The 12,077-nt window shown below is 39.2% G+C and overlaps 1 protein-coding gene across 1 annotated transcript in view; it reads right to left on the bottom strand.

Annotated features, from left to right (window-relative positions):
• SULF1 (sulfatase 1) overlaps positions 1-2,174 on the bottom strand; it is a 176,880-nt gene extending 174,706 nt beyond the window's left edge. Inside the window, exon 1 of the mRNA XM_060610700.2 lies at positions 1,844-2,174. The gene's annotated coding sequence lies outside the window, so the exon portion shown is untranslated. The remainder of the gene's footprint in view (positions 1-1,843) is intronic.
• Between the last annotated feature and the right edge of the window lie 9,903 nt (positions 2,175-12,077).

Genomic DNA, 12,077 nt, shown 5'->3' with positions numbered 1-12,077 from the left:
GGTCAGCACGATACCTGCTACACGCCGTGCGCGTAGTCCTAATCCTAACACAACCCCAGATATCAGTTTGCCTTTCTGTCTTTATTTTTTTAAGCCCCGGTTCCATTGTAAAGCCAAAGTGGAATGACTGGAATTCCAGAAGACTTCAGCTTATGAACTTAGTCCTATTTGGGTTATGTAATATTGGGAACCGGATAATACTCAGTCGTCATAGCTGCCTGCTTATTTATGAGGATAATTTCGCACTGAAGGCTTTGAGACCAGAGAACACTGTGAATAACAACTACACACCATGCTGAAGTGTTGTTTTAATCAGAACTTTTAGAAAAGAAGATGAAATAATATAACTGGCTGCAAAAAAAAAAATGTATAATGCAACCTGAAACATAATTTTACAAGCATCTTTAGGCAGTTGAATGAGTACAAAAATCACAAAGCACTAGCCATAAATCCTGCTGTTCAGCCTATTAAACCGCTCCCATTTCAGAATAGCTTATATACAGTATTATTCATCAGATTTCTCACCTGCAGAGGGTAAGGACAGTGTTGGGTTTCTCTAGCAAATGTGAGAGTCCGGTAGACACAAGAACTCTTGAGCACCACAGGTATACGGACATGAATGTAGGAGGGCAAGTCTGTTAGAGTGCAGAAGAAGTAACTCATTGACTCCCCTAGCTCGGCCAAAAATTTTAAAAATGAAAATTTTATTTTTTGATCCCTGTAAAAATAAGGCGTCAGTTTGAAAGGCCTTTTTTATGCCACACATTAAACGTAGTGTATAAACCCCATTGTTTCATTCGGCTCAATTTAATTTTGGTGGGTGCTTTTGGCAGATTGGTCCCGTTAATAGCTACTCACATAGATGATGGCAACTCATTTTCTGTTGCTCCGGCACCGGATGACCATTCATTTCCAGTGACTAATTTATAATTAAAGCCTTTTTTTTCCCAATGTTTGTTTATAACCCAGCCAGAAAATCTATTTCCATTTAATTAACACTTCAGATAGCCTGTTTGAAACCTATAAATGTCGTGACTTTAATGATCCATCACAGAGATGCTACTTTAGTTTTCAATGACTTGTAAAACTTTCACAAACAGATCTGCAAATGAATTCCCTCCATCTGCTTCCCTGCAGCTGCAAGAGGGATAAACTCCGTTTAAAGAGCATTTTCCTACTTCCTCCTTTTCTGCTTTTCTTCCAGCTCTGAGCATTTCTGTTTTAAAGCCGATCTATCAGCTGCTCAGAGGGCAGCCTCTTCTCTCAAGGAGTTTTCAGTCGCCAAATTGTGTTAAAAACACTTGGGTCCGTCATAAATCAGACATAATGCATGTTTTAAAAATCGGGCAAGGAAGCATTTCCACCTCTGCCGGCAACTCAGTAATAGACTCTTACGGGGGGCTTTATAAAGTGAGGCGTAAAATGCAACAGTTCGAAAGTGAATTTTAATTCTGAAAGCTAAAATAAATGCTCTCTCGGCCTGACGCGTCCTTTATGAACAATCCGTAGCTCCCGCTTCGGGTAGGTAAGGAGGGCATTAGAGAGTACGAATGCCGCTCCAGAAGGCGTTTTCTCAGCTACACCTTCAAGAGCAAGGCATGGGGAGTGTTCGCTCTATAAAGACAGCCAAGCACCCAGCTCCTCACTGTTATCTGTCCACCGTACAATAGCAGCATTGATAGGAGAGCAACAACTGGCTTTGACAAGTGTGCTGTGCTAGCATTCCATTCAAAACTATGTTCAGAGAGAGAGGGAGAGAGAGAGAGAGAGAGAGAGAGAGGGAGAGACGGACGGAGGGAGGGAGGGAGAGAGGGAGAGAAGCATTCAATGTCTTTTACTTTACCTGAAAAAACTGCCTTTCTTGTGGCTGCAGCAAATGAATTCCTCCTCTGCTTCCAAAGGCAAAGTAGCTCTCTTGCCCGCAACTCTCACTTGGAGAAGACCACACAGCTCCCTGCTCCTAATCCCCACTCGAATGTGATGACACACACTAACCCCAACCATCTGGTGAAACACGTCCTCAAGCACTCAGCACGGTGGTGTGTCAAGACGGGCTGCCCAATCCAATTGCTGGGGCTGGGTGTCTCTCACCGACTGGAGGCTGAGGGCAGGACTGAAACTGGAGGTCTGAGAACTCCCAGTCAAGTAACCTGAGATTTCAGAGAGAAAGGACGGCTATAAAGAGGGGAGGAGTGGGAGGTGCTAAAGAGAAGGTGGAGGGAATGAATTATTCTGGTGGCCAGTTGTGCGTTACTTTTCACAACTCCTTGTGCTCCCCCGGGGACGACTGGGACCCTCCCGGGGATGCACTGAAACACTAAAAATCTTTTCCTGGCCAACCTAGCGAGGGCAATCTTCTCAGTGAGGCACCCTCCCCGCACGCACCACCACCACCCCCAGGAGAGAAAAGATTCATCCTGCCATACTGATAAAGTGTTAATGTAGGAGCAGTTTGCACTGAAATGTGACATCTGCATTTTGAGATCTAAACTCCTACCTTCCTTTGATTAGATCATGGCTGCCTCCAACATTCCAGGGAGAAAGGGGGTGGGGGCACAGGGCTAAGAGCAGAAACTTGTCTATTCCCACGTACGGCTCTTCACCGTTTGCCACAGGCTGAACTTCAGAAATAGTCCACGAAAATCATTTTAGTTTCTACTCATGTAAAATAGCACGCACCCCCATAGATGAAGGTGGCTTTTTTAATCACTTGCTGCTTTCACAGACATCTCTTTGTAAAAGCACTTGGTACTAGAGGGCTGCACTCTGTCATTGATTATTTTTATTGGCTTCTAGTTAATTGCACCTATAATGTCCATATAGCTCAAGCAGCTCATTAACAATTTTGCTTTGAAATGTTTTCAATTTTTGGTCATTTCAGTGTCTCTTTCTTATGTGCATTTCTTTCTTACTTTCTTTTCTTTTTTCTCTTTCTTTTTCCTTTCCTTTTTTTTTTTTTTTTTTTTTTTGAGTTCTCTGAACTGTTTTTACAGACCTAATTACTTCTTTGATAGCAGTCTGAACCAGAAAATGGCTATACTTGTTACAGTGCTTTAAGGACATATCTGGCAATAAATTAATTGCTACAAATCTCACCATTTAAAATATGCCATCAGACTTCTAAGGAATTTTGATAATCTGAAAAGGAAAATATGAGTTTGAAATATTATCAACTCCCTGACAGTGTCTGTGGGGAGCCAACATTTTAAATATTGCACCTTTTGAATTTCTTTGAACAGGGATGGGTGTGCTGGCATAAAAACCAGACAAAAAAACCAAACAAAACAAAACAACAAACTTTAGACTTACCCAAAGTATTAAAATCTAGACTACAACTGGCTATCTCACGTTTGGAACGCCAGCATCGCAAAGAGAATTATTTCAATAACTAGCAAAATTGACTTGACTGGCTTGTTTTTTTCCAGGAGTTTTTAATGTGATATTATATTAAGATACTTAAAAATTACTCTTGGTGTAATGTTTTGAAGTACAGAATTAAGAACTATAATTTTCAGATTGTGATTTTTTTTTCCCTGTAACTGGGCTATAGAAAAGATGAGGGGAAGAAAAAGAATTAGAGGTCGGAGTTCTGATTCATTTGCTTAATTTCTTCCCAGAAGTGATTATGAGGTGTGTGTTTCACAATATATACTATATGTACTACACCACTACTCTTAATCAGCTAAATCCAGATACATAATCAACACAGAAACCTTCAACAATGGCAAGTGGCACCACAGGGCTAAGACTTCCCTTGGGCACCATAAAAATTTTAATAGTGGCAATTATTGCGAGGCAATTTTTTTCATTAAAAAAAATTTTTTTTTCTTTTGGTTAATCCACCCAGACTCATGTCTGAAAATCTGGATTACCTCCACTGCATAGATTTTGAAGGCCCTGGAGACATTATTAAGGTAGTTTGCATTCTCTTAAACTGTAATTGAGTTACAAAAGTAAAACCTAAGAAACTATAAAGGTGTTGAATCATGTTTTATCAACCCTGTGCTTGTAACACACCTTCTGTAAGACATTCCCAAGTGATCCTGGCTCTGACCCACATTATTGTTGAAAGTGCCTTTTAACACACACATTTCTATTCTGTTCTTGATTGTAAATCTTTTCATTAATTCCCAGCTACTATTTCCCTTTTATTGATAACTTCAGCTATTTATACTACTTAAAACTTGCTGCCAAATAAGAAAATACAAGTTGAGCCATCACTCCTGCTCATTTGCTATGAACCTCATTCTTGCTCTGTGCAGTGTCCGTAAACATCACCTTTCAAAAGTATCATAACATGAGTCTACAAGGACACATTTTTCTTTGGTTGATGCTCTGAAATGCTTTTGTTAAAGAAAATCAACTCAAACAAAAACCTGAAGCCGGTGCTGTAGGATAAGGTCCCAGCTTCCCTCTCCCTGTAGCCCGGTTCAGTGCTCAGCAGAGCGTCAGTTTAGAAGTTAAGAATTTTCCATTACCTCTCTTCCTTTCTCCTTGCCATCTGCAAACAGTTTATTTTTTGAGGAAAAAAAAAAAGTGAAATTGATTCTGTTTTGAAAGATCTAAACCTAAAATACGGCACATTCTGGAAGATGACAGTCAGCATTTGAATGTGATGTTGATCAGGGTGAGGTTGTGTGCAGGGCGATTGGCTTCCTCGTAGGAATTAAGTCAGGACACTCCTCAAATGAGAGATTAATTGTAGGTAACGGTGATATTGAAAAATAGCCCCTCCTATTCTGTTCCCACAGTTAAAATGTCCCTTTACTTATTAGCTCCAATTAGTTTCCATGGCAACCGACCAGCCCTTGTAAACCCGCACTCGGAGCTCCACTCATCTTTGTCTAGACTGAGCTCGCCACCCTTCTTCCTCCACAGATGGCAGTTTAGCTGGGTCTATATCTATATTCATATCTCTCATGCACACATCACCGGCACACGAGTGCCCACATCACTTTATGACCAGTACAGTGGTGGCCACGGGAGGATGGAAATGGCATTTGGTCCCCGAGCTACAACGTGTGCATCCACCGCCACACTAATTTTTCCCCCTCTTGGTTATTGTTTCTTCCAGCCTTGTTCTATTATCAGCTGTTTGCTGCTTGTAATTTCTTTTCAGGGAAGCCAATACAGTATAATAAAAACCTCATTAAACAGAAACACCTATCAGCCTCAGAGAAAGGCCTAAACTACCCCTTTTTGTTTAAAGAATCATTAAAGTGAAAAAGAAAAACCACTTGTTTGTCATGCTTGAAGAAAAGAAAACAAAGCCAACAGAAAGGTTTACCAAGCCAGGGGGCTAATACGAAGATTTAGTGCACTTAAGACACCACGGTGCTTTTCCCCCTGGTGCTGCCAGTTGGCCAAGAATCCCAACAGAAGCATAGTAAACAAATCATCAGTGGGGCTGAGAGGGCCGGCGGCTCCAGTCACTTGGCGGGAAGAAAGGTAACTGGGTCCTGAGGCATCCTGGCTGTCACAGGCTGCCCTGTGCCACGGGGCTGGGAGCAAGCGATGCTGTTGGAGTCCCCAGAGGTTAGTGTGACCACAGAGGAATCTGATGGGGGGTGGGGGGAGAGCCATCAGCAAGCACTTGGAATTGCGAGAACGCGGAAAGTCATAAGCTCACGTACTTTGTGCTGATTTTACTTCTTTGGACATAGCTTGAATTCTGTATTATGCTGAGGTAAACCGTAAGAATTGGGAAGCCTCCAGCTGAGGAGCCAATCTTCTGTGACGACCAGGCATAATCTCTGTAAGAGAAAGTCAAAAGGGTAGCTAGCATTGGATCTCTTTTTTTTCCTATTATGTCTGCTAACCATCATCTTCCCAGCACCTATTTTGGCATACAAATAATGACTGAAAGAATAAGATTCCCCGATGCTGGTGAAATGTTTCATTCTTAAAATGGTTTCTGAAGTTGGCTTTGAGGTCATCTTTAAGTATCAGAAAAGAAAAAGTTCTGATCACCAATGCTTAATGTGATGGGATATGTGAATCTGTGAAGCCCCCTTTCTTTGACGGTAACACTGCCTTGGGTTTTTTCCTTTGAAGCAAATGACAAATGTCGTCTAAAGGCCCACAGTGCTAGCAATATGTGTGTGACAACTAGCCCATTACTATTCATATCATATGAAGTGTCTGTAGATGCAGAATAAATCTTATAATTTGGAACATCCTGCACTCAGGGCTACCCAGCTTCAGACGGTGACTTATTCTTCTTCAACTATACTTTACTGCCTTTAGTCACATTGAACCAAATCACTCTCAGAAAGAGAGAAGACACGATTGCTTGTTAAATGAAGTCACGTGCTACGCAACAAGCATCCAAGTTGCTCATGTTTTCAATGACTGCACAGCTATATCGGAGGTGGCACTGGAGCCAGTGGTAGCTTTCATGCCAGACAAATGGTTTCATCACTGAGGGGAAGTTCTCTCCCGGAAGCGCAAGCCTGCCTATGCCGAAAAGGGATATGTAGCTACACTGCAAATCATTTGGGGAGGCTGAAATGAGGCGCTAAACCATTTAGGACAAAACAGTAACTCTCAAATGGGATAATTTGGTGAAATGGAGTGGATTCAATGATAAATGCAGAAAGGATGCAAAACATTTTTACAAATCTCTTTTAAACCCATCTTGTAGAAATTGGTACTTGAGTATTGGGTATTTGTCCTCATTTGAACAGATAAATAAGTTTAGGAGACATAATATTAGGAAGTATGGGTATCAAGTGAGAAGAAAATGTGACTTTCGGCAATAAAAATCTGGAAGAAAGGGTGGAGGGTGTTTCAGATGGAGTTTATCCTAAACCCAATGAGTCAAATAATGATCTTTCATTCGTAATATGAACATTCCTGAGTTAAGGTATGTAGCAGGGGAAAAAGGTAGAAAACTGGAAGCAGGGATAGACATGAGAAAAGTGAAGCTCAGGGAGGATCAGGCTAATGTCCAAGTCATTGGTGGACAGGGAATGAACCCCAAGATTCAATCTATCAGATCGTGTATTTTTCTCTCAATAGCAACATGCACTTTTATTAGGAACAAAATTAAGAACTGCAAAGATTCTCTTAAACTGGAGTGATTATGTTTCATTGGTGTTGCATTACAGAATTTGACAAGTTGCTGTGAGTTCAGAAGCATAAAATATCTTTGTCCATGCAGCATTTCTTCTTTAAGCCACTATAGTGGCTTAGCTGAGAAATGTCAGGCAAATGTAATTGTAAACGCAGCACAGCTCTTCTTAATAATTATTGGATAATATAATTTTTCTTGTGTCCCTGCTTTATTGTAAAAAGTGGGCTAGATCCAGGGCACATATCATCTAACTTTCTTACTTCCATGTATTTTTTTTTTCAATATATAAGATTAAAAACTTGGGAATATCTGAGTGAGATTCACGTTATATTAATTTTGAAAGAAATGGACATCAGACCCCGAACTGAGAATTTTCCTAACTAGGGCCATACGGCAGTCCCTATGTCCCTGTTATTTGCCTAATGTCTAGGAAATTAATGAAGAGGGACCGTAAAACCTTGGTCTGCGAGCATAATTTGTTCCCGAAACATGCTTGTGATCCAAAGCACTTGTATATCAAAGAGAATTTCCCCATGAGAAATAACAGAAGCTCAGATGATTCGTTCCACAACCCTAGAATATTCATATAAAAATGATTACAGTGCTGTAATACAATACAAAGTAATAAAGAAAATACAAAATAAAGAGAAAAATAAATTAACCAGCACTTACTTTTGAAAACTTTTCTGGCTATTGTGAGGGAGACAAGAGAAAGGAGGGGTATCGTGTAGGACGACTTTCACTGTCACTAAACAGAATCACTGCTATCTATTGGCTCAATGGAATCTTTTTCTGCATGGGGGCCATTGTATATACTCATATGGATGTTGACTACAATACAGTATTAATAAACTCTTGTCATCTACTGTATTTAATGTAACTGGCAGTAAGGCAGCAGAAGAAAGGGCCTATACTGCAGGCAGCCTGACCTAGTATGAAGGAAACATTCCTAAGCTTTCTCTTGTATGGAAAAGCCAAGGGGTGTCCACAGGTGCTTTGAAGTGACAAAACATACACTAATGCCAGTTTTGGAAGATCACTGGGCACCTTCCAACGTTTTGAAAGATCACTGATTTCTGCCAAACACCGCTGCCTGAGACAGAGCATCTGAGCATGGGAGAGGATCACCCACAATCCCACAGCAAGGGAGAGAGAGAGAGAGAGAGAGAGAGAGAACCATTGGCTCAGTTGTGATGATGTGGCGTTCTGTGTCACACACTACTCACATTGCAAGACATCTCTGGTTTCTCAAGTTAAAATTTATTAGAAATGTTTGCTCATCTTGCAGAACACTCACAGAACAAGATTCTTGCAATCCAAAGTTTTACTGTATTGGCTCTCAATCAGGATCCTGAGTTCATTCTTCTCCTGATATTTACTTAAAAACTTAAAATGCAAAGGTAAGTCATAGATAAGTTTACAAAAGAAAAAAAATAGTGGCAAAACAATAATCACTGAACCAAAACAACAGAAGACGATAGAAACATGGATACATAGCGCACAAGTAATATCATTAAAAAACGTTAGTGAAAAAAAGGGGACCGGTTTCCTTCTTTCAGGACCCCAAGCCAATCCATTTTAAAACCGTAAACTCTTTGGGAACAGAAACTTGTCATATTCATTTTTGCATCCTTTCTGTCTAGAACTTAGCACAGTGCATTTACATAATAGATCTTCCAATCTATTTCCAATGCTACTGGATTGCTTGTCTTGCTAGAATTTACAGGTTCAGCTTGAACAACGCAGCTCAGCTTGTTTGAGGAGATTAAGCTGTTAGTTAGCACGAAGGCCCTTACTTCTGACTGCATAACTGAACTGTGGAGTCCATAACTGTTCAAAAGCAGAGTATAGTCCCTTGACACACTGTCCTCCCTCATTGTAAGGAAGGTAATCGTGTTCTAGTACTCACTTAACGCTACTGGGAAGTAAGTACTCGGGTAAAAATTTCTAAGTAACAGATGGAAAACAGCTGCACATTCATTACCATTATAGTCTTTACCAAGAAACCAGAGCTTACAGATGTTAATAAAAAAAATGTTCATTTCCATGAACATATAGTTCTTTTAATGAGCAGCAATCTTCAGTTGCTTACTCAATGGACCGATGTAATTTCTACAAGCTAAATAAAAGCTTGGATTTTGTTAGATTGTTTAAGAAAGATAATCAACAAATTGACGTTCTTAACCTCTCCTTATGCTAGTCTTTCTGATTCATCAGACACTAGGACATGCACAACTGTACAAAATAGAAAACTCCACTTCCTTTTTTCTCTTGATGGTTGTAAAATGTGGTTTGCTTATTATTTTGACAACCACAATTTCTTTTGCATCAGCTAAGTTGCCTAGGAAAACTGTGGAAAGAGCAGTCACAATATTTTTGCAGTTGATTTTAGAGGCAGATTTGTCAAGCATCTTCTGACAAATCTCTTTTAAAAAAAAATAGGACACCTCTAAATCAGTGTTAACTCTTTCATAGGCTAAATAGCTCTTTCTGGTTTAGTGTAACAAAGGATTTGATTTTGAATGTATAAATCCTACAAACTAAAGTTGAAATTGTTTATTTCTTGTTCTAATTAATTGCTTAACTGCTTCTAACACTTTAAAGGTTTATTACCATAATTCTTATTTATTTTGAAAACAAATAGAATTAATTAAAAAATCTATTCTCTGAGAGGATTTTTTTTGTATTTTATTTAAAAAATTTATTTAAATTCTCTTGGTAAACCTTGAAAGAACAGACGTATCTTTTAATTTAAAGATAATGCTCTTTAGTCTTGCCTTCCCTTTCCCCACCCCCAAACTATCTTGTAAAAAGGACTGTTCCTTCTTCTAAATTCTTACCATAATAAAAATAATAATGGCTAATAGTCTTAGAACATTCACTGTTAGGTAGGCTTTTAATATATTCACCCTGGTTAACTTAATTCACCATTACAATACTCTAGTAAGGAAGCTACTATTATCTATATTTTACAGACAAGGGGAAGTTTAGAAATATAAAGTGCTCTGCTCAAGGTCAAACATTCAGTAAGAAGTAGATTCTGGATTTGGACTCCCACCTTTAGAATTTATATCAGTAATGAATTTGTTCTTGTTTCAACTCCCTAGTTCCTATTTATGAGAATTTTAAGGTGGTAAAGTCATTCATCAAAAGTCTCTCTCCCTTTGCTACAGGTGCCCTGACCTCACTTTTTTTTTAATGTTTATTTATTTTTGAGCAAGAAAGGGGGGCAGAGCAGACAGAGGAGGGGACAGAGGACCCGAAGCGAGCTCTGTGCTGACAGCAGAGAACGGATGCGGGTCTTGAACTCAGGAACTGCGAGATTATGACCTGAGCTGAGATCAAAAGTCTGGTGCTTAATAGACTGAGCCACCCAGACACCGCCCCCCATCCAGACACCATGTTTATGTGTGTGTCTAAAAAGTATAAGGATACCTTCTACAAGGAGAGGTTTTCTGTAAATGATAGAAACAACTCGCCATTTTTGCTCTGAAGTGAGAGACACAAATGACCCATATAGAAGAACTTTCTTACAATGAAATCTGTCTCTTACATCCAGGGGGAGGGATCTGAGGCCCCCCACTTCTCCAACCCAAGCACATGGGTGCACTTAGGACCCAGAAAATGTTCAGGTTACATTAAATAGAGTTGTGGCACTGTGTACAATTGCCTTCCCTGTACCAGATTCCTGGTCAGCTTTCATTCTTCTAAGCCTCTGTATCTTTTGCAGGGCCTAATAGTGATATACGTTTGATTTTTTAAAAAAAAAATATGGCAAGTAATCCCCATGGCAGTCATGAAATACCATTTTTAATAAATCATTTTCAATTCTTTTCATTAATCCCAGGGGAATTTTAATTGGCATGCATTACTTTCTCAGGACAACAACATACATGATTTTCTGATGCTTCATTTGAACCAAAAGTGAGTTCTAATCCCCAAAAGATGTTTGATAATAGTTGCAACCACTGTGAACTCAATTATGGGATTAGAAATTAAATTTAAAAATAGCCAAAGGGTAAATGTAAAGAGTGCCAGCATTTTTTTAAAAGACTATCTAAGGTTTTAATTCCCCCCCTCACCCCAGGAATGTTTTTTAAACGGTTTGTTAAAATGTTAAAAAAAGAAAACTTGATATGGTATGGGATCTTCCATTTTTATTACCTGGCTGTTTGAGTCCTAGGAAATTGATTAAACGTGCTCATTTGTTTTATAAATATCTCTTCAGTGAAATACTTCATTTATCACAGACTCCTTTATTGACTTTTTTAAGTTTTTCCTAGAGAAGATATATCAGAACCTTGATTTTCAAAGTGCTTCATGCACTTGGCAATGGATATTTTAGCACTCGGCTCTAAAGTCATTAAAAAGATACTTTCCACAAAAAATCACTCGAATAAATTTAGAGTACTTTTTTGAGATGGTAATTCAAAATTAAATAAATCTGAAAGACGTTAATTCAGGGGAAATCTGTTTTTAGAGTAATGCCCCCTACAGGACATCTACAGTAGAAAGTGCCACAATGTCACTCTAGAGAAGCTAGCAGAGGGTAGTGTTCCAAATCTCTGTCTTCCATCAGCTTTTAGAACAGAAATGTCAGCCAAGCATTTGCATTTTGTTACTCTGGAAAGCAGTAGTTTTTAAAAGGGGCCACTTAAAGCGTTTTATTATTGCTTTAAATGCTACTGTTATCTGATATTTACGGTATTATGTAATCATAAATATCAGACACTAAACCCAAAGTTTGCCATGGCTGCAAGGCAGGCAGTCGATATGGAAAAAAATTTAAAAACTCATCAAGGCTCTATCTATGCTGTTTGAGTCTCCTGAAAATGAACTCAGTATAATATCGAGCTAAAAATAGAAGCCCAGTCTTCTGGAAGAGGGGAGGAAGATTGTTTAGACAATTTTTAACCTAACAACATTTGGTGTCTAAAACTCACCCAATACCAGGCACTGTAAATCTCACCTTGGATAGCTCTGAGAATCCTTGCAAAAACCT

Source organism: Panthera onca, chromosome F2, assembly GCF_046562875.1.
Source record: "Panthera onca isolate mPanOnc1 chromosome F2, mPanOnc1 haplotype 2, whole genome shotgun sequence".
NCBI lineage: Eukaryota > Metazoa > Chordata > Mammalia > Carnivora > Felidae > Panthera > Panthera onca.
This window is presented reverse-complemented; position numbering and strand designations above follow the sequence as displayed.